This window comes from Elgaria multicarinata, chromosome 2 (genome assembly GCF_023053635.1).
Source record: "Elgaria multicarinata webbii isolate HBS135686 ecotype San Diego chromosome 2, rElgMul1.1.pri, whole genome shotgun sequence".
Classification (NCBI taxonomy): Eukaryota; Metazoa; Chordata; class Lepidosauria; order Squamata; family Anguidae; genus Elgaria; species Elgaria multicarinata.
Window position 1 is genome coordinate 24,878,687 of NC_086172.1, and position 23,775 is coordinate 24,902,461.

At 41.7% G+C, this 23,775-nt stretch overlaps 1 protein-coding gene across 11 annotated transcripts in view; it reads right to left on the minus strand.

The window, feature by feature from the left end:
- Window positions 1-23,775, minus strand: part of ABI2 (abl interactor 2) — a 67,674-nt gene that overhangs the window by 43,266 nt on the left and 633 nt on the right. The window lies entirely within an intron of this gene.

A 23,775-nucleotide genomic window follows, 5' to 3' on the forward strand; every position in this document is an offset into this window, starting at 1 on the left:
TTGTGAGGGACAGAGTTGTTGAGGAAGAAAGGAAAAAGAACATGCTCCTTCTCAAGTATTTCCAGGCTAGGGCTGGAGAGGAAGGGCAGAGCGGTGGGGGAAAAGAAACGGGGCATGCCGCTGCTGACGCGTCTTCAAGCTGCCCCTTTTACCACTTGTTCCCCCTTGCCTGACCCACTGCCCGTGGAGTGAGTTCAGCCCCAGCCAACAGACTCTGGGGGCTGCTCCCTTTTCCAGTTGTAGCTCTGGCAGTGAACAGCCAGGCTTCACCTTCCTGAGCATCTCTTTGCCCCTGCTTGTGAGAAGCTCTAGCTGCAGTAAGTGGGTCCCTGCTCTTTTCAGACCGACCCACCCCTATGTGTAAAGCCCCCTTCCCTTTGGACCTAATCTCTTACACTCCTTAGTTTGCAGGGAGTGTCTGTGACATCTTCCCATGCAGAAACCCAGATGGAAGGATAGCGCAATCTTATGTAGGTCTACTCAGAAGTAAGTCCCACTGAGATCAATAGGACTTACTCTAAGTAAAATAGTGTTACTTTTCCTTCCCTCATTTTGACCGTTCTCCCTTGCCCCATGTAGAGATGTGAAGGCCCAGGGGGGAAAGCAGAAAAATTCAGGAGGGAAAATGTTTTTCCCCACATTTTTTTTCAAAAGCCTGTTTCCAAAAAAATTTAAAAAAAAGAAAAGAAAAAAATGGATTATGGAATGTTTTATTTTAGCATGATGAATAAAATGTTCAAGGCAAGGTGTTCATATACTGGCTATACCAAATGATTTCTAAAAACTATGTACAGTGTCAGATTATTACAATTTCTGTGCACAGAGGACAAGCAAGTCCTAGGTTGCAAACTGAGACAACAACTCTCAAATGCAAGAGCAAGATGCATTTCTGTCTCTAGGGGGCACTGCCATTGAAGCAGAGACTGAAACTGATAGTGATTGCTATGGGTCAGAAAATGAGTCTGATTAAATTTCTTGCATATTCATTGAGTCCTGGTCGCCCCCCCCCTTTTTTTTTTCTCAGTTCTTTTTATTGGAATGGATGCTTTATGTCTGCTTGACACTGTGGGGGACTAGTGGAGAGATAAATAATTTTCTTTGATACTAATGTTGATGGTTTCTTCTGTTTTTTGCCTGCTCCTCATAAACTTCCAAAACCGAAGAGGTTCCATACAGTTCAGTGTTGCTTACAGTTCAGGAGCTCGTAGCAACATTTGTTACAAAAAAAAGTAAAAATGTAAAAAAGTAAGTTCAATTTGTAATAATTGTTTGAATACACTGTACTTTTAATATACCAAATGTAATAATTTTGTGCCAAACCAAGTTGGACATAATACACTTTATGTTCCTAAAGTAACAAAGTGACTTTCAATCTGTAAAAAGTGCTAATATTGAGGGGGGGGATTCTGTTTTTCAAAAAAAAAAATCCATTTCCTCCCCAAAAAACCCCGGGGGGAACGTGTTTTTTTTCCAATAGATTCAACATTTCCAGAAATTTCACATCTCTAGCCCCATGACACCTGAGCAGCACTACAAGGCTCCTGTTCCAGGATGGCTGGAGTCCTCAAAAGGAGTACTTTTCTTAAGAGGTATGGATACACTGCAACATTTTGTGGTGGGTCCCACTTGTTTCCTCTAATTGGTGAAAACAAAAAGGCCACTCGCAAAACAAAACAGACATTTTTCCATACCTGGGAAACTAAAACATGCAGGAGACAAATTAGGCTTCCCAAGGGAGCAAAAATCTCCCTTACCCGCTCCCGAATAAGGTTGAAGGGGAGGCCCGTGAATGCATGCTGCCTTCATGCTATAATGGAAACTATGTCTATGTGATTTTGCTTTTGTCTTACAAGTCTTCTGAGCCAGGAAAAGCCTTGGCATCAGGTCAGACAGATTTCTGCACTGTTACCCTGAAAACAGGCTCAAAGGACCTAGACATTACGTTAGCTGTGGCTGGAGTCGTTCATGCTCTGACCCTGGGCTGTTTAGCATTGCATCTGAACCCAGACCTCTGGCTTGTCTCTCCCCTGACAAAGACCCCATAGTTTGTTTTTTGTTGGGGGGGGTTCTCTGGTTTGAGGGGTGAGAGTCAACCTAGGTTTGTGTTTGGTCACAGTGCTAAACAACCCAGGGATGCCCTGTCCTAGCAACCCTGGGTTGTTTAGCCATTCCTGCTTGTTGAGCGCACAATCAGACGGAGGGAGCCAGCACACTTGCTTGTTTCTCAACAAACCTGGTTTTTAAAAACCCTTTGGAGTTGTTGTGATGTGTAAAATTTCACTTTAGGGCTATAGCAATGAATTCAAGCTCCCATCCTATCACTGGCACAGAGCTAAAGCCCTACAGAGAATTTGTACTATAGCCCTTTGTTGAGTCTGAGCAACATTTATCCCCACTCCAACACAGTTTCACCCCCACTATAACACACATAGTGAGAGGATACATTGTATGAAGTAATCTTCCCTGAACGGAAATCCTAAAGGAATGGAGAAATGGGCAACTAGCCATTAGGAACAATTGGACACACGTCAGCAGTTCATAACATGCAGACACACACACAAATCAAATGAAGTTAGGCAAGTGCAGGCAATCTGCACACCACACAATAGAATATTCAGTCCCAGTTCATGTCAGATTGACAAGATGTTTACAGTTTTTAAAAACAATGCTTGTCGCAGAAAAGCCAATACAACAAACTACTGTAAATGAACAAGAAAAACAAACACACACAAAATACAAAACGTGAGACCTTCCCACTTGATATGAACTGTACCACTGCAATGTCTGCTACAGACCTAAATTTAAAAAACTGTGCACCGTTTTGTTGCAAGTGCAATATAAAAGATACAACATTTTACAATATAAAAACTTTTAAGGTGCATACTTTAGCCAGGTAACTTTAATCCCAAATAAGTCAGACCCAACCAACCTATGGGTTGTTCTCCTCTTCATCACTTTACTCAAGTATTGGAATGGAGATCACAAAAGGGGCCAGCAGCCAACATGAGCTATTCTCAAAGGGCATCAGTCATACTTTGAAATTTGTACTGTCCCTGCTCGCCAGAAAGTACACCCATTCTTTATACAAACTGCTACTGAAGCAAGTTTATCCAAGCTATGACATTTGCATGTTTTTCTCCCATGGGGGTTAAAAGCTTTGCCCAGTTCCAACTACAGAGTGGCCCAAATCATTCAGGAAGAGAAGGAGCTTCTGCATTCTATTTTCACATCCCTCCCTAACCAAGTCATACAACTGGCAGCCCAAAGCTGCTGTGTTTTATTATTTTCTGCCCACTCCACTTCCCCTGCCAGCACTAAAGCAGAACAGAGCTCTGATTGCTACTTCTCACAGAGTAAAGGATCAGGACAGGCTCACCCACCCCAAATTTTTAAACCCAACTCAAATGAAAAGTGAGAGATATGGTGAGTTAAGAAAACCATACGTGCAAGGATTCGCCCAAAAGCCAGAACTAGGAGTATTGTCTGATCACTCCGTGCAAGCAAAATAGTCAATACCTTAAAATTCTTGGTTTTAATAATTAAAAAGTAAGCATCTTGCCCTAAGCCAGTGAAAGTAACCCAATCAGGTAGGCATGTCCAAAATCTTGTATGATTGTAAGTCTTGCATAAAAGTCGTGGACGGGTGGATGAGATAATAGTTCCCTTTTCTTTTTAAATGAGAGACTTGGCACTGAATATCTAGCTACTTCGTAATGAAGTATCTTGTTGGTAATAATCCGCTGTCCAGCATGAAATAAAAACAGCCATTGCTGATTCATGGCTTCCCAAATGTAAAATAAGACACATGCATGAAAACGTAACTTTTTGCCGTTATTTGGGAAAGACGCCTACATAAAATGCTGAATTATCCATGGAAAGCTCAAATATATATAAAATTACATGCAGTCTTTTTATTCATAGAACAGGAAAGGTTAAACACTCTCCAAAATCATGCCAAATTTTATTTTATTTATTTTAGTTGTGGATTTATGCAATCACTTTCTTTTTACAAGTCCTTCCTTCTCAATCACTACATCCTATGCCCAGGCAGGCATCAGAGATACTATGCCCAGGCCCCCTGAAGAAATCCCTGCTGTTATCTCCTATCTCAGATTGGAGATAACAGCAGGATAGAAAGCAAGTAGCCAATGCTGGTAAGAGCAGCTGCTTTTCCCAACAGAAAACTCAGTGTAAGAATTCAGCCAACACTGGGAAGAGCAGTTGTTCCTCCAAACACCAGCTATTCACCACCCACATCCCCACTGTTATCTCTGATCCTACTTCAGAGATAACAGCAGGGATTCCTCCAGGGAGGTGGTCTTGGAGACAAAGCAGGCTCTGTGGCCGGATGGCAGAGCCTCTTCGGGCCAGAGATTCTGCAACCCTGTCCTAAAGCATACGTGCAAGATGCTGCTTAACTGAACTCTATCATGGTTAAATGCTATTTTCGCTTTCCCTAATATGTGATAATTAAAACTATAGAAGATCTGAGAGATAAGAGTGCTTCCATTACCTCTGCAATAATACACATGCAAATTTAGGGATGGGGGAGGATTATTAATATTGCTATTGTTCTGGAGCAACAGAATCTGTGGAACATGTCATTTTGCATTGTAACGTGTATGAGGAATGCAGAAAAAAATTAATCTTTCCTTTATTAACAGCCTTTTCTGGATGTAACCCCACAACGTTGGTATTAATCTGTTTAAAGGATGTGTCCTCCCACATTACTGAAAGGAGGGTCTCTAAGTTTCTCATGACCTCAATGCAAATTAGAAAAATAACATTGCAATCCTTCTGAGAGAAGCAACTCACCAAGCTGTAGTTTGTTTTTATGTCTCTTTTTATCTATCCTTTGCATGTTTTGGTGTTGATTTTGCTGGTATGCGACCGTAATAAATAACAATTTGATTTGATTTGATATTGCTACAGTTTCCGACAGCATTGTAAAATATGCATGATTGAACTTAAGAGACCATTGTTATTTTGATTTCATAGGCTTTATTTAGGTTCCTGAGTGCTCTTGGATGAGAGTATGTCACTGACAAAAATAATTATTTCATTTGCAACAAGACTTGAGGGTGGAGCAGTAAGTCCTAGCAGTTGCTGTACTATAAACCTACTTCTCTTATTGGAAGAGAGAAAAAGAAACGCCCTGAGCCCTGTTTCTAGAACACAGCCTTGTGCCTGATGAGATCTCGAAAGGTTGCACTTTTTGGGTGAACTATTAGTATCAAAATGCTAATCATCTACAGACTCAGGAGAGTCTGGTGCAATGCGAAGATCCAGTTCACCTTAGTTATTATACTAATATGAACTAATAAAGTTATTACACTAATATGGATTCTGTAGCCTCTAGTTCAGAATGGCATCAGCAGAGTCATTGACAATGGAACTTTCCAAGACTCCTTAACCGTATACAACACAGTTGGAAGGAAAGGAACAGAGACTGGTGTAATGTCTCTGTATATACAGCATCAGACTGTAAGCCTGAGGACAGGGACTGTCTTTTTTGCTAACTAATTGTAAGCTGCTCCGAGAGCCTGTTTTGGCTGAGGAGCGGGGTATAAGTATGAATAATATGAATAATAATAATAATAATAATAATAATAATAATAATATAAAAAAACTGGGCCTTTTATTTTCTCACAAGGTTGTTGAGTCTCGATGCCCAAAGCTTGGGCCATCTTTAGAATTTGGTCAGAAAAATGGTATAAGTCTTCTGAGGGCGATGCTCCCTCTTGGGTAATCACAACAATGTCAGGTGATTGCACTGAAGGAGCCACTGAAGAAAAAGACTTCATTTATCGCAATGCTAAATCATCTACCGACTCAGGAGAGTCTGGTGCAATGCGAGGATCCAGTTCACCTTCTTCAGTTTGATCCTTAGAGGCAAACTGTGGTGGAGGAGGCAAAGGATGAGAAATACGAGACATGTGTGGCATGTCAGCAGCAGCCCTGGGTGCAGTACTATCTTCAGTAGTAGTTCTGAGACAATGACCTTGGTGGTACTGAGGAGGTGGCAGGAAAAGATCCTCAGCAGATGGTCTCGAGGTGGATATCAGCTGAGGCGCTTGGGGTGAGACAGGAGCTGAGCCTTCAACAGTCGGTCTCGATACCGATGCAGACATAGGCGGTCGATACCAAGGGGAAACTTCATCGGAATAATGAAGCCTCTCACAATAAGCCTCCCTATCATGATGAGGCTGCCAATCACCGTATTGACAGGGCATTCGAGGAGGAAAAGACCAGTTTGAATATCTGTCCCATCCCCCTACAGGTGATCTAGAATGATGTCCCCAAACATGTCCCTCAAAAAAAATCTCTCTGCTGAAAATCTGAATGCTTCAACCATCCTGATTCAGGGGGAAGTCCTGAAACGATGATGAGGCTGTTGCATTGATCGTCGAGGTGGGGAAATCTGCAGAGAACCTGGTGGTAAGAGATCCCTGATCTCATCCTCCGTCGTTGATGTCACACACTCCATCCTTGGTAGCGTAAGATCCAACCTTGGTACCAACGAAGCTGTTTGCGTTATCAGTACCAAGAGAGCAGTCTGTGGAATCGGCGAGTTCAGCAATGGAGAGGGAGTTGGAACCCTAGCCGACACTGAAGACTCCAAATGAGCCTTTTTGGAAGTCTTTTCCTTCTTTTATCTGCAAGTTTAGTTGACCTGGCATTTTTAGAAAGCTTTTTGGCTGTCGACACAGTTAGTGAATGCCCCGGTGTTTGGAGATCGGAACAACCCGTGCGTGGTTATGGTCAGGGTCCTGTTGTGTAGGCTCTGCCATAGCTGTTTCAGATGGCAACTTTGATGAATCCACTGCTTCCAAGGCTTTTCTCCACAAAATAGGAATTAGACAGTCTGCTCTAGTCCACTTAGGGCCTGTTCAGATGACACTGAGGGCTCTGTGATTAGCTTAACCTTGCTTCCTTGTGGTTAGCACTAACCACAAGACATATGAACACACACACCACCAGAAACCCTGCCCAGTTCCCTATTTCCTTAACCACACGTTAACCACAAACCTGTTAGACGAGGCGCCTCTGATGACCCGAGCTCACCAGCATTTGGGGGTCTGGGGGTAATTGCAGATCACTGGGGCTTGTTGTATTGGAGACATGCCTTTGGACAGTAAAAAAGGGCTGGATTCAGTACACAGCCCTTTATACTTGAAAAACGGGGCCAATTACACGAAATGGCAGCCTCCATGGCCGTATTAGAACTGAAGCTATGAGGAACAGCAAGCAAGCCTGCAGGCAGGAGCGGCCTAGGCTATTTAGGCCGCTCTATACTGCTAGCTGTATGATTTCGGCCCCTCACAGCTGCATCACATAAGTCTCCTTAAGCCATAGTTAGTGCCGCTAAACCTGCTGCACAACAGGGCTAGTGAAGCCGGCCACAATATGGTTAGTAGGTGCACCTACTTTAGGAAAACGCATTGCACATGACACCTTAAACCCTGCTGCTTAAACAAAAATGCTTAACCAACAGGGTTAACTGTGTCATCTGAACAGGCCCTGTATCTACTTTGTGAATCCCATGCAGTGGCGACAGGTCTCAACTACATGCGCCTCCCCAAAACAAAACAATCAAAGGGAATGTCCATCAGCCGGGGGAAGCTTGCTGCCACATTCAATGCATTTACGAAAAGGGACCATACAAGCCCCTTACACAATCAGAGATCGCCTTTTCTATATAACTGTTAAAGATACAGTAGACCTGCCCTCTTCAGCTAGAGTAATGAGATACAAAAGAGGACAGGGCTCCTGCACCTTTAACTGTTGTGATGAAGAGGGAATTTAACCAGGTGCTGCATACATACAAATGACACCTGCTGAAATTCCCTTTTCAATACAACTGTTAAAGATACCGGAGACCTGTCCTCCTTTCCATAGGGTCACCCTAAGTAAATAACTATCTCATGTTCCCTGCCTGTGCTACCATTTTTGAGTTTTTGCTCCACCCTCTGTGTCACCAGTTTTGGGATATAGCTCTGGTTGGTAAATCTGCAGGTTCTAGGAAAAACATGAAGTAGATCATGCAAACCTGAGGACAGCTTGCACCTGAGGAATGAAATACTTTCTAGCGTGGTAATCTAGCAAGGATAGCAATCGTTTATTGTCAACATTTCATCAAATACACAACTAGAAAAACTTCACCAAAGATAGGAATGGACTAAATTGACAGCATGGCCCATGCATTAGTTAAGGTTTAAAACTCAGGTCTTTTAGGCTTTACATTATCAGCTGAATTGTACTTGCTCTTGAGGAAATTTGAGTTTGATACTTGCCCCTAGGCACAGGCTGTTACTTAACATTCACCGCAGTGGTGTGCCACTTCCTGCCTTGAAACCAAAAGAAATGAATCACAGAGATTAATGTTCTCAAAAACACAACTCCTAAAACATTAGCAACTGAACGTAATTCAGAGTACTGACAATCCAAAAAATACATTCTCTAATCAAATAATTATTCAAAGTGCTTTTTGGTATTAGCTGAGAAGCCTGCTGAGTATTCTAGAGCCATTTAAAAATGAATAAAAGTAGTACACAAAAGCAAGAATATAGGTTGAGTTGCAAAGTTATTCTTGTAGGAATATGGATCTGGATTTGTATCTCATTGCCCTATGTTCATATTATATTTTAAGTTTGTGACCGCCTGGACCTAAAAGCTGTATGTTTAACTAGCTTTGCTTGCTGAAAAGCTTTTCTTACAGGACGATGGAAGTTTGTCAAGCACACAGGATCTACTGTTAATTATAATAAATGTTTACTAAAAGAGAAGTTCTTACTAACCAGAAGTACTTACTAAACATTATTGTTTCTTGCAAGCTCACATATGTATGCAACCTGAAAGTAGATTCATGTACTTGAAATATAAACACATGGATATAAATTCATGCCAGATAGAGAAATTGTCTTCTCGGCAATGGAGAAGCCCACCAAGCTTTAATTGTACAATCCAAATGAATTCTGTATGAAATTCACTACCACAAGATGTAGTGATGGCCACCAATTTGGATGGCTTTAAAAGGGGGTTGGATGAATTCCTGGAGAAGGCTATCAGAGCCCCCTCCCTCCTGCTACCAACTGTCTCTGCAGAGGCCACCAGTGAAGGAGGAAGCAGCAGCCAGGCACCTCTCCACCGTGCCTGGGTCCAGCTCCAGCTGAGAGCCCCCTCCCTCCTGCTGTCAACTGTAACTGCTGAACTTTGCAATTAAGATTGTAGTGCCTGAATTTGCTTTCCTTTCCCCCCCCCTCCTCCTCCCTCCCAATCCCCTTTCCTTTTGAGTCATGTCTTTTAGATTGTAAGCCTGTGGGCAGGGACTGTCAAGAAATACTTTTGTAAGCCGCCGTGAGAGCCTTTTTTGGCTGAATGGCGGCATAAAAATCCTTAAATAAATAAATAAATCAGTGGCTAGTAGTCCTGAGGTCTATATGCTCCCTCCAGTAACAGAGGCAGTATGCCTATGTATACTGGTTGCTGGGGAACATGGGTAGGAGGGTGTTGCTGCACCATGTCCTGCTTTGTTGGTTCCCGGTCGACAGCTGGTTGGCCACTGTGTGAACACAGTGCAGGACTAGATGGACCCTCAGTCTGATCCAACATGGCTGTTCTTATGTTCTTACTCTGTTATTCCATGAAAAGGGAAACCAGTGCAGAGGCAGCCCCTTTGTGAGAATGCGTGTTACTTAGCATTTTTGATAATGCTGTCTTGGTTTAATTCCTAAGAAAATGGAATGGCATTCCTGATTCAGATTATTCATACAGCACTGTTTCAACCTTTCCTACAGACATACAATATTTCCAGTCTGATCCTTAATAAAGAAACTGTAGCACTTTCATTAAGATCTAGAGACCCCATCTCAATCTACTTGCACATATAGGAAAGTTTACATATATATTATACTATATATAACATAATACAGTATACACACTTGAGTACCTTTAATATGAATGTGCACACTGTGCATTTTTAACTGCCCACAAATCGTTGACATTAGCAAGTTTTAAAAAACAGGAACATTTAAAAGTACCCCGATTACACTACTAATGCCTTTTAAATCTGTCCAGTATATACTTAAAGCATCAGCTGCTTGAAGTGTTTACATGTCTTAAATCCATTTCAATCTTGATTTTTTCACTGCATCTTTAAATCTCTTTAATGATAACGCTCTGTCCCTACAGGACCATTTCTCACAAGATAGAAGTGGCTTCAGTCTAGGAAATGCTATTGAATTGTATGACTCCTATGCGTAATTCATCAGGTGTGAGGAACTCACATCTGTAATCTCACCAAATGTAGATGTGATGGGCAAACAATTGCAGCTTCCCACCATCTTTCTAAGCAGTAAAATAATAGTTCTGCATTTGTCATACATGACTAAGTACAATTTCCTCTATGGAAGGCACTTTACCTATGGTATTTCTAGGGCAACAAATCCCCAAGCATTGTGCTGCTCTCTTCAGTCAGAACAACCCCACTTTTAGACCATTCCACAATATGGAAATTACAAGATCATCACACATGTCATAAGCACTCCCGCTGCAAAAAGGATCATGCTAACCAGTGGTGAAAAGCCAGGCCATGTTTCTGAAACATAACAATTCCTGCCCATAATAGTTGTGACAGCTGCTACCATTACAGCATGGAAACATTGTCATGCCAATGTCATGCGTATCTGCTGGATGGTTTCTGTAACATCAATGTGATGCCTCCCAAGTCTTTCCCTTAATAACATTTTGAGTTATCCACCCCAAAGACATTTTCACTTTTCATGTTCATTTGTTTTAAATTCAGGAGCTCACCTTTTGCAGTTCATGAATGGAACCATTTTTCTTTATAATTAAAAGGGGGGGAGATATCCCACCTAGTAAGATTATTCTCCACAAGAAGGCTAGACCTTGCTCCCTCCATTGTGCAGGGTCAGAGCAATCTCTGCAGATGCCAGAGATGGTAAAGTACTGAGGGGAAAGGCAATGTTGCCCCAGCAGTAGAAAGCATTTTCTCCAGAAGAATCCTTAACTGGGAGGATTTTTCAAAATTAATAACTCTCCTTACTGAGAGGTAGCTTGACAATTTCCAACCTCAAGGAATGAAGAGAGTAAGCAAAAGCACTTTTTACTTCAGTCCCATTACAGTTTCCTTAGTAAAACAACTGTTTTGTAGGACTAGCTTCTAAAGACCAACTAGAGACCCACAGCATTCCATGAATCATAGAACAGTAGAGTTGGAAGGGGCCTACAAGGCCATCAAGTCCAACCCCCTGCTCAGTGCAGGAATCTACCTTAAAGCATCCCTGACAGATGGCTATCCAGCTGCCTCTTGAATGCCTCTAGTGTGGGAGAGGCCACGACCTCCCTAGGGAATTGGTTCCATTGTTGACCATCCCACCAACTTACTCCTTTTTAAGTAAAACTTTCCAGGACTTCCAATTCACCACAGAAAAGAGAACGAGTTTTTAAAAAGGGGAACTGTAAAAAGGGGTGAGATTTTCCTTTGTGCACTGAGCTAATTTATAACCCATGGCAGGGAACGTGCAAGGAGTCACACTGTTGATTTCGAGATAACACTATGTTCTTGTAAAATTACTTGCAACTAAAATACATTAAGGTTATATTGTTTTGTATTCAGGTAGGGAGGTATATAAGTTGAAAATAAAAGTAATGCTTCTTTCCTGGTACAATTTGTTCATTTGTGTATTATTTAAAACATTTATACCCCACTCTTCAGCCAAAAGGGCTTCCAGGGTGCCTTACAGATCAAGAAATACAGAACACTCCCTTCCCTCAGGCTTGTAATCTAAAAAGACACAACACGAAAGGTAAGATGGGGAGAGAAAAGGGGTGGGTGCGAAGAGAATTAAGGCACCAGCTCTCACTGTTATACAGCTCTTATCACGGCCTGCTGTAATGCAGTCTGACATTATGACCTTTTCATGGACAGTTCGCATACTAACAGTACGAAGAGAGAAGGAGCCAAAAATTGCTACTCTTTGCTAATATGTGAAAACACACTTCTTTAGCCAGATGAATTTTACATAAGACCATACACACTCACCTACTGGGTTTGGATGTCATGATTACCCATGATGAGTTAAATATGCTATGATGGCTTATTTAACCCATTATGGGTTGTGTCGTCTATCAGGTGTTTAAGCCACAATGGCTTATTTGGCCAAAATAACCCACTCTGATAACCCACAGTCTGCAGAGTGGGTTATTTAATCCATCATGGGTTATCGTATTGTGTGGCAGGCACAAGTGTTTACTTTGGTTGCTTACAGAATCACTTGGCAAGAAAAGTCAAAACTGCTGCCATCACTCTACTCCAGCAGACAGATCTTTGATTCCATTTATTTATTTATTGCATTTCTATACCGCCCAATAGCCAAAGCTCTCTGACCTGCCTAGCAACTGACTGAGCTCGTAGCCTGACTCCACCCTAATTCTTTCCCCAGTGGTGCACTCTGCAACCTCCCCACGTTCAAACACCATCTTGGTCAGGTGGCGGCAGATGTGTAGGGTTGTCATTTTGCATATCCCTGCCACAGGACGCTGTGTATAAGTTTTGTCCCAGTCCTGCAAACTTCCATGCGAGTCATAGCTGCCACCCCGCTTTTTTGGTGAAAAGGTGCTCTCGCTTCTATGGCACAGGATTTTCAATGGGCCTCACATGCACCCCTGTGTTTGAAGTTTGGTCCCAATCCTACAGCTTCCAATGATCTATTTGCGCCACCTCCTTTTTCGTGCACCTGGGGCTTTCGTTCCTTTGTGTGTAATCACACAAGGTTTTGACAGTGCCTCCTGACTAGGGGGGGCTGTATATGAAGTTTTGTCCCAATCCTGCAAACTTCCAGCACCGGAAGCACTGAATTAAGTCCCTATACTTTACCCCACACCTTTCCTCTCTCATTGGGATATTGTGGAAGGTTAAAAAAGGCTGCTGGATTGTTATCAATGGGTGAAACAGTGCCACCACTGGGGAGGGAGTACTGCAGCAAGGCAAGGGGGTTGGAGGAACTTTCTATAGTTCCACTGAATTACCTGGTTGAGTTTACACTTTCTGGGACCAGAAACCTCTGTGGGGAGGGGACTAATTAAGATGGTCTACCTCAGAAGACTGATGGATCCAGATATTTTCTGATAACTTTTGGGGATTTTCCTGTCACCTCTGGAGGCGATTCTATTGAAGCCCTGGTTAATCTCTGGAATGGAGAAATCAGGCAGTTGACACAATTGCCCCCAAGTGTTCTCCCTCACGGGGTGCAGCCAAATGAGTGTTTTGGTTTTCCAGGCACTGCAGGCGATGAATCTAGTGAGAAAACAACTAAAGCAATGTTGGTAGAAAACTCAGAATGGGTCCAATCAAGAGCTAGAACACACTTTAAGCCTACTCTGTGGCAATGAGGGCAGCAAAGAAATTGCATTTCTCCTCCACCGTGGCATCTTCACCTAGTCGCCCAGCTGAGTTTTTTCAAGTGGTGAGAGGCCTATTATACTTTGGCCCACAAGAAGAAAAGGTAGAGCATCTGATAGCCCACTGTGAACAAATTGCATGACACTTTGGAGATAAAATTGATCCATCTAGATCTATCTCAAACTGGCTTCTTGCCTGGTTATGAGAAAGACACTGCTTTGGTCACCTTTGGATGATCTATGCTGGGAACTGGACAGTGTGTCCCTATTGGCTCTGCTGGATTTCTCAGCAGCTTGTTACCATCCACCATGGTACCCTTCTGAAGCATCTGTTTGAGATGGGACTCGAAGGCACTGTTGTGCATTGGCTCTGATCCTTCTTGGAGAGGCAATCTGTAATACGCTCTATGTGGGGCTGCCTTCGAAACCTATTCAGAAACTTCAGCTGGTCCAGAATGCTGCAGCCAGACTGTTGACCAGAGCCAGTTACAGGGAACACACAATACCCTTGATTTAACAGCTTCACTGACTACCAATCTGTTTCCAGGAAGAATTCAAAGTGCTGGTTATGATCTATAAAGCCTACACAGCATGGGACCTGGCTAACTGTGCATGTGCTGAACCACTGTTTGGAATCAGTGATGCAATGGATGAGGGCCAATAAACTGAACTTGAATCGAGACAAGATTGGAGATTTTGTAGGTAAGCAGTTTTAAAGCCTAAGAATTGGGCACACCACCTGTCCTAGAAGGCATTCCGTGAAAGAATAGGTGCATAACTTGGGATATTCCTGAATCCAATGTCATCACTTGAGGCCCAGGTAAACTCAGATATTGGTAGTATCTGACTGACATTCATGACACTGAGAGGAATGCCAGTTTAAGAAAGCAAACTCACAAATTAGTAGGAGAAAGAAAGAAAAAAGGTTACAATAAGCCTTTTAAGTAATTCTCAATACTGGGGTTTTGCATTATACTTAGATGTCACTAAAGATATATAACGTGAATGATATATGACCCTCATAAAAATTACTGGGTATGAGACCAGATGGAGAAACATCAGTGAAAATTAGGCTATTTACAGATACTGTTGGAAGAGTCAGTAACAATGTACACAATCCAATTTACAGTGACGTTTTACCATGCAAATCCTGCAGCCAGGAATAGTCATTATACAGTGAAGATGCTACCATTTGCCTACATGAATCAGACCCAAATGCTGTGTACATTCCACATGTTTGCTTGGCCAACGTCCTATTTCCTGTCAGGCAGTTTTATTTAGTGAGGATGCGTTCCTCAAATGTTGCCTGTAAAATTTCCAAGCCACTGAAAATAGATGCTGCATAGAAAAGCCACTAAAAATTATTTTGGTCCTATTTGTTCTATGATATTAACATTCTGTTTTAAAATGGAACAGCCAATTACCTTTTCGTTTAAATTAAGTTTTACCAAGATATTTTATCATCAGTTAATGTACAGCTGTACCCAATCCAATAGTCTCTCACTCATTTTGAACTGAGAAACACGTGCAATTGTACGTCATAATCAGTGATGTCAAACAGATTTCAATGCTAATAGTAAAAATTATTCCAATGATCGGAATGGGGACTGAAAATATAAATCAGCTTAATTATTCACTTACAAACTGGAAGTATTTCTTTAATTGAAGCTGTTAAATAGGCTTTCAGCAGCAATGGTTAATTGTAAAACATACATGAACACTATTTAGAACCATTAAGGCTGCAATCCCCACCTCGATCCAAGTGGAGAGACGGGTAAGAAATAGATGATGATGATGGTGTACAGGAGAATTTACCAAACAATAAGGATAAATCCTGCATGTTGTTATGCAACTACAATTATAACTGTAGGTGGCTGTTCTACAATTATAACAGGCAGTGGCTGTTCTGAACCAGTGCCTGGGCACGGTAATGGACTGGATGAGGGCTAAAAACTGAAACACAATCCAGACAAGACGGAGGTACTGTTAGCGGATGGTTCATCTGTCCGGCAAGGAGATGTTTGCCCTGTCCTGGACGGGGTTGCACTCCCCTAAAGGATCGGGTCCAAAGTTTGGCGGTGCTCTTGGATCCAGAACTGTCACTTGAGGCACAGGTGAACTCAGTGGCAAAGAGCACCTTTTATCAGTTTAGGCTGATATACCAACTACGCCCTTATCTGGACAGAGATAGCCTAGCTACAGTTATCCATGCTCTGATAACCTCTCGTTGGGATTACTGCAATACGTTATACGTGGGGCTGCCTTTGAAAACGGTCCGGAAACTTCAACTGGTACAAAACAGGGCAGCACGTTTGCTAACAGGGACTGGCCGACGAAAACACATTACGCCAGTCATTTTCCAGCTTCATTGGCTGCCAGTCCAGGTCCGGGCCCGATTCAAAGTGCTGGTATTAACATTTAAAGCCCTAAACAGCTTGGGGCCAGGTTATCTGAAGGAACGCCTCCTCCCATATGTACCTGCCCGGACCCTAAGATCATCTTCAGGGGTCCTTCTCCATGAGCCCCTGCCAAAGGAAGTGAGGCAGGTGGCTACCAGGAGGAGGGCCTTCTCTGCTGTGGCACCCCGGCTGTGGAATGAGCTCCCTAAGGAGGTTCGCTTGGCACCTACATTATATGCTTTTAAACGCCAGGTGAAGACCTTTTTATTCTCCCAGCATTTTAACAGTCTATAAATAAATTTTAACTTGGTGTTTTAAATTTGTAATTTTGTATTGCTGCTGTTTTTATCTGGTTGAGCTTTTATATTGTATTTTATATTATGGTTTTATACTGTTGTTTTATACTTTGAATGTTTTTAATTTTTGTGAACTGCCCAAAGAGCTCCGGCTATTGGGCGGTATAGAAATGTAATAAATAAATAAATAACTGAACACATATATACATTTCCATAGAATTATGTATTCTACATGATTTCCAGGAATCTGCCAATATTGTCGCCAGCAGCAACCACAGTTCTCTTTCTGGAAACCATCTACCCCATATGTACAGCTTGAAACAAGAGAACTCTTGCTTTCACTATATTTTCTGCACATCACAAAGAACTCAGTGGTGGGAGGGGGTCTCACACTTCTTTGTGGGCGGGACAGATTCTGCTCCTTTCCCAAGTTCGCTGGCATGTGCTGAGAACTTGGGGTAAAGTAGGGATCAGTCAAGAGAAATTTTCACTGCATCCATGTCTCTCCAAAAACTGGGGTGAAGTAAGAGATTGTGCCCTGTGCCCCCCCCCCCCCCCGTGTCCTCTGTGCATTCTAGAGGACTCAATTTATGGTGATCACAAATAATGTATGGCTATGCAGACTAGCTAAAATTTGTGGACCCTAAATTATTTCCCTGTATTCATTCACATTGCCTGTATTCATCCACTGTCACATAAATTCAATACTGCTTGCACTGCAGTACTGCAAAATTCATTCTCATGGTAACAGATCAGTCAAATCCAATAAATCTGGTTTTTAAGGAGGCCAACCAAAATTAAACGCAATGAAAAACTAGTATTAAAAACTCCTAGTTTCAGAAATGGTTAATTGACATGTGCCCTATCTTTGACAACAAAACGTTTCTTCCACTGTTGTGGGCCCATCCCACAATTTCTACAAAAATCATTATTTGAATGAAAGCTAAAAGGAAACTTGAAGCGCCAGGTTATTGGGTGGTGTGTTTTTTTTTTTTAAAGTAACATCTACTCTGCAAGACCCTAATTGCCTACAGTAACATTTCTAGTATTAGCAATTGAAAGCATTGCCCATCAAGGAGAAAGGAAACCAACTGACAGAGTAATCCTGAGTGTGGTTGTTGTGAGTCAGGAGGAAGATTTCCACCATCCCCAGCTCGTGGGGTGGAGGACAGTTTTGCAGGGCTGCTCAGCCCAGCAGATCCATATACTAAAAAAAAAACACCATACACACACATCATTAATAGCAAATGGGAGAGGAGAATTAGCTACACCAGCTCCGGGACTGCTGTACCTGAAAGGCCCAGATTAAGCATGTCTAGAGAAGCAAATCCAAACCAATTTCTCCATGCCCCTGCAACATCACATTTCATGGGTTTCTGCCTGCTACCATAGGCAGGAAAACCAGTGCAGCGGCTGAGCACTCTCTGTGCTCTTAGAGGCTGCATGAAAATGTTCACATGTCCTACTAAAAGTGTATGGTCAACTGAGAAGGTTAAATTGAGTAATTTTCAGCATCAAATGTTGATTTTCCCATCAAATGTTCCTTGGTGTAAATATCTGCAAGTCTGTAAACTAAGGGGTATATGTGCATCTTAAACAATCTTGCCAGGATAAAAGGAATATCCATTGTCCAAGTTAGGCACTGATTTTATATGGTGCAAATGTATCACATAAATATGGTGCAAATGTACCGTACCATACGACTGCTTTGTTGTTGTTTGTTTAAAATATTACAAATGAAACTGAGCAGAGATGCAGCTCTCTCTTGGTTGAAACAGTGATCTAAGTAACAGGCTATCTTCATGGACAGCAAAATATTAATTCTGTATTAATAACCAATTCTTCTCTAACATTTTCTCTTTCAGGAATTCTTTGGTTCTACCAGCCTATATTTTATTTTTACTAACAGAAAGATCTGGATATGATTAAAACCTCAACATATTCTCCCTGCCTAAAAAGTGAATGAGAATCTTTCCACTCTATGTCTGGGTTTGGAAGACACAATAACCAATGGTGGATTAAATAGTCAACGTTGGGTTAAATTATCAATGGTGGGTTATTATGTCGTCTGTCGGGACTTTTTCACATCACAGTTGGTTATTCAGCTGAAATAACCAACGCAAATAACCAATGCTGTGCAGAGTTAATTATTTGAACAATCGTTGGTTATCATGTCGCGTGTCAGGCACCGTTGACCATTTTGTTGCACACAGTTGATTATTTTCAGTGACTACAGAGTTCCCTGGCAAGAGCGACCAAAGCAATAGCTGCCACTCCAGCCCAGCCAGCAGAACTCACAATGGCTGATGGGATACCAGCAGGAGAACTGGGGAGGGGGAGAGATGTATCAAACACCGTTGACTAATAGTCAACTCTATGCTAGTCTTAATTCTTAATCATGTCATGTGGGGAGTATCCCCTCAATAATCAACCATGGAGTTGACTATTAACCCACCATTGACTATTGTGTTGTCCGAACGTAGCCTATGCTTATACACTGGGCCTAATCACAAAATAACTGAGATGACATGCAGATTAACGACAGGTCCAAAACTGCCCACCAACATTCTTGAAGGGCAATTTCAGAAACTGTTCCAACCACTACTTATGTCTTTGTACCGCAAATGTCACTAATGTTTTACCACACTACATATTGTATTCTATAGTGATGTAAGAGTAAGATTGATTAACAAACTGCCATCTTGGCCCTGTGGGGAAGAAGAAGGACCGAGGGGACAGGAGCAGGCCGAGGAAACATCGGGGCCTGCTCCTGCTGGGCTCTCCCCCCCCCACAGGGCAAACTGCCATCTTGGCCCTGTGGGGAAGAAGAAGGACCGAGGGGACAGGAGCAGGCAGAAATAACATCGGGGCCTGCTCCTGCTGGACTCTTCCCCCCACCCCACAGGGCAAACTGCCATCTTGGCCCTGTGGGGAAGAAGAAGGACTGAGGGGACAGGAGCAGGCAGAAGTAACATCGGGGCCTGCTCCAGCTGGACTCTTCCCCCCCCCCCCACAGGGCAAACTGCCATCTTGGCCCTGTGGGGAAGAAGAAGGACCGAGGGGACAGGAGCAGGCAGAAGTAACATCGGGGCCTGCTCCTGCTGGACACTCTCTCTCTCTCTCTCTCTCTCTCTCTCTCTCTCTCTCCTCCCTCCCTCCCTCCTTGACTCCTTTTCCTTGTGTGTCATGTCTTTATTAGATTGTAAGCCTGAGGGCAGGGACTGTCTTTTTTGCTAAGTGTAAGCCGCTCCGAGAGCCTTTTTTGGCTGAGGAGTGGGGTATAAGTATGATAAATAAATAAATAAATAAATAAATAAGACTGTCCATTCAACTTTTCAACATTCCCCACCCCCCACCCCCCAAGTATAGAATTTTCACTACAATTTAGCAGGTAAAATAAGACAAGTCAGATATTTAACAATCTGTTTACCACTTCTCTGGGGAAAATAGCACCTGTCCCTAAGCCTCCATCCTACTGACCTTATCTTTGGACAGCTATGTCTTCGTATCTGTCCTTCTTTCCATAATACAATCTTAGGATAGTATAAATTTGACATAAACACAAAATGGCAGAGATCACATGCAGATTAAAGACTGACCAAACTCTCAAAGCAGGTAACAGTCCTAATCCTGACTGTATGACAATGCTTCCAGTTTTGGTAAGAACATTTAGAAATCTTTCAAGTATTGATAAAAGTTTGCATACCAACCTTTTGATTTTCCCAGGTCTTCTATGTTTCAGCTTTGTTTTATCTCTGCCACATGAATTTATGCTGCTTTTATTTATTCTTATTGTAAACCACCCTGAGAACTTATAGGACAGCATATCACCTAGTTTGCATGTTGAAACAAACCATGATATCCGCCGGAGCAATTATGTCTGTGGGTTTCCATCCACCTGCTCCCACTGCAATGAACCCAGGGAAGCTTGATCACTGGTTTGTATCCATTATGTCCAAACCTGGAAATCTGAGTTGTTGTGGGAAAAACAACCCAGAGTTTAAACTCATAATAGATTAAAGAAGTTTTTCAACTTTGGCAAAGATATAACACAGCCCAAGACTGCTAGAATTTGAGAAGATATGACCTCATCACCATCTAATTAAATAGCATGGTATGTTTTTGATTTTAAAATTGACTATATTGTGTAAGCCACCATAAATGCTCCATTCTGGAATCGAGAGGCAGAACAAAAATATCAATATAAATTCAGAATTGTCTCTCTGTAAAATGTTAACACTTCCTGTTTTAAAGTTGTCCCTATCAAAATATTCCATGCTCCACTGAATTACCGTAAGTTCTGTTTTAGTCACATATTTGCACTATGCTTGTATAAAGAAATAGATTAAGAAAATAAACATTTAAAGGATTAAAATGTGAAGTAAAATTCTTTGAGAAATTCTGATATACTTAGGTTAATACTGAGCACTTTACATCTGCATGTCTATACGTATTTTTTCAAGAAATTATAAAATATTAACTGAAATCTATGACACATAAAAACATGATTCAATTAACTACCTGGCTCTCATTAGAGTACTGATATATGCTTAGGAGAAGTCATGAAGTAGTTCTGGCCTTTCCTTACATCTGCATTTTGCAGGACATTTCCTCATATAGTCTTCCATCCCACACACTTTGCCAATCTGTGTTAAACTTTACTTCTTTGTGACATTCTGCAAAAATACATGCATCTCACATCAGATATGAAGGGTGCATGAATGTATAAATCATCAGCTTTTCCTTTAAAATACATGAGTGGAGAACGGAAAAGACCACATTTCTACTTATATACATTACAAATGAAAAAACAATGCATTTGTTTTATACATTTAGAAGAGCACATGTAGATCATGAATTGGTGCAAGTGGGCGTTAGCAATGATAATCACTAAGGATAAACATCTTGGATTTCACTGCAATACATACTAATACTGCAATCCTATGCAATCTTACCTAGGAGTAAACCTCACTAAACACAGTCATTCTTGCTTTTGAGTAAACAGGATTGAGACACATTTGGGAATGGTCTGCATGGCAGAGAGAGTTTGTTTAGTTCAAAAAGAAACTGGAATCTAATTTCTGCATCTGTGAATTGACTTGACTGGTAAAACAGTTAGCAGTCCAACTTAAGCTAACTCAGACAACATCCCAGATTTAGAGCACAATCCTATCGACTGCACCCTCAACGATTGGAAGCCCCCGATCATCCAATGCAGGGCAGAAGCAGCAGCAAGGACAATCTTCACCTCCCCGCACTCTCACTCTACATATTTCACTTTGCCCATCGTATCCTGGCTTCTCCAGTCCCCTCCCTTCCCCCTACTCTCAGAGGTCGCTTTTCCTACCTCGGAGGGCAGCCTGCGCAGTTCTTTCTGTGCCAGCTGCGAGGGGTCATGGGGTCAGATCTCCCCCTTCGGAAGTAGAAGCACTGACCTCGGAGGGGGGAATCCCCAGTATTCTATGGCCCCTCTGGCAATGTCTAGAGCAAGCCTATGGCTCTTTTAGTTTTGCTTGCTTAATTAAAATAAAAACCACAGCACTGCAAAACCATTACCAAATAATACAATATGCAGTAATTTTGAGTATTATACGAATAATGTTCTCGTTTTCCCAGTAAATCATGGGGAAAACAGTAATTATCAGTAACCAATCCATAACCCATTTCCCCAGACAACTGCTACCCTGAGGTTCAGGCTTTTTTCTGACAATATGGCACATTCTCAGTTATTGCCAGCTTTACAGTGCCTCAGGTATCTCTTCTACTGTGATCCCTTTCAGCTACCTTGTTTATATCATGGAGTATAGCAGCAAGTACCAAAGAATCTGACAGAAAAATCACTCACCCCACCCTCAAATATTTATGCAAAAACTATTTGGAGGGAAGGCTTTAATTTGCATAGCTAGCTAAAATGTGTATCATTTTGAGATTGTGTGTTCCTCCACAAACAAATACTTCCTTAACTTTCGGCAATCATCAGTGAAATTCTTCAAGGCTATGATATCAGAGGGCAATGATAACAGCTTTCTTAACACCGCACACCACCATTTCAGCAAAGTCTGATCAGAAATTCAATCATCTCCAGGTCAAAATGCCAGAACACATTTCCAATTGCCATGATTAAACCCCAAAAAATCCTGAAAACCCACCAGTTCTCAACAAGTTCAGCAACACAGCAAAAGGAATCTCATTCATCCTGGGTTACAAAAGAAAACCTTCTGTTCAATCTGAATCATAAAGCTATTTTAAATAAAGGATACCATGGTGAAGCCATAGTACATGCACCAAGGCAGATCAAATGCAAAAGCTCTCTGAACACAAATATATATTGTATCTTGATAGAACTTGTTATTCAATCATGTAAATAGATCATAATGCATCATGTCATTGTGCCATTTTAAATGTTCTGCCCTTCCCTTATTCTTCAAGTCTTAAATTGCCATAACTTCTCACTGCATATATGCTTCCAAAAAACAACAACCCCACTTCGTTTTAGACAAGTACTGTGATCTTCTATGTTTCTAGGACTCTTCTTAAGAATTTGTTATATTTACTTTCAGTGTAGACACACAGAGAAAGGAACAAATTGAACACCTTTATCTATGCCACAGCCTGTATTAACCACTGACTCTTTTCTCCAATCATTCCCTCACATAAAGTCCAAAAAGCTCAGATTCATTAGCACAGGCTCACTAATAGTCTGGGCTTCAAATTCAAGACCACAGATACTTAAGTAAACCCAATTAACAAGTATGTCAATTAAAATTCATATGTACCAAAGCAACAGATGCAGCTTCATGATGCCCACCTGAAGCAAGATCATCTACATTCAATTGTTAGTCACCTCCTATTTGGTCCTTAGTCATCATGGAAGACAAGTCATGATTATGTTATTATTTGTAACATACATTACTCAACTGTCCCTTTAGAGCTCTACCACTAATTTGTCTTTTCTTTTCTTTGGCATCTTCTCACTATTTAGTAATTGATATTCTAACTGTTCATATCAGCTTCACTGAAAAATCTTTGAAAAATAAAATACCAGCCAGTAGGCTACCATGCAATATGTTAATGAGACTGCACACAGAGTAATAATACAAAGATTAACCATGTCACCTCTCTTTTATGAGTGGGAAAGAAATGCTGAGGTGAGGAAGGAGTAATCTAAAGCACATACAATGTAGGCTCTAGGCTGAAAGGATTTCCTTCAGATGCCTCTTCAAAGACTCATTTATTTCGCTTCAGCCTACAGCACATTTATCCAGAAGGAAACTGCTTTTTCTACACTAACCTCCCACCCAGCCACATAGCCAGCTCTAACATTACCACATCACAGTAAGAGCCTTGAAGCTCAGTGTAGTTTGACATCACCTCCAGAACTACTGCCAGATCACAATTTCAGCTAGAAGGGGCAGTCTAGTAGCTTGGAGCTTGAATTACATGATCGGCTAATATCCTCTTATTGGCAGCACATTGTGATATTCTTAGTGCAAGAGTGGGAGAAAGGAGGCAATCTTTTGCGAAGGCACATCGGGCAGCCATCTCTCGACAAAGCGCAACACATACATGTGGACTTAGAAGTAGAATGTTTGTCCCTAATCCCTCTTTCAGAAATATCCACTAGGAATCACCTTCTGCACATACACCCAAACACTTCC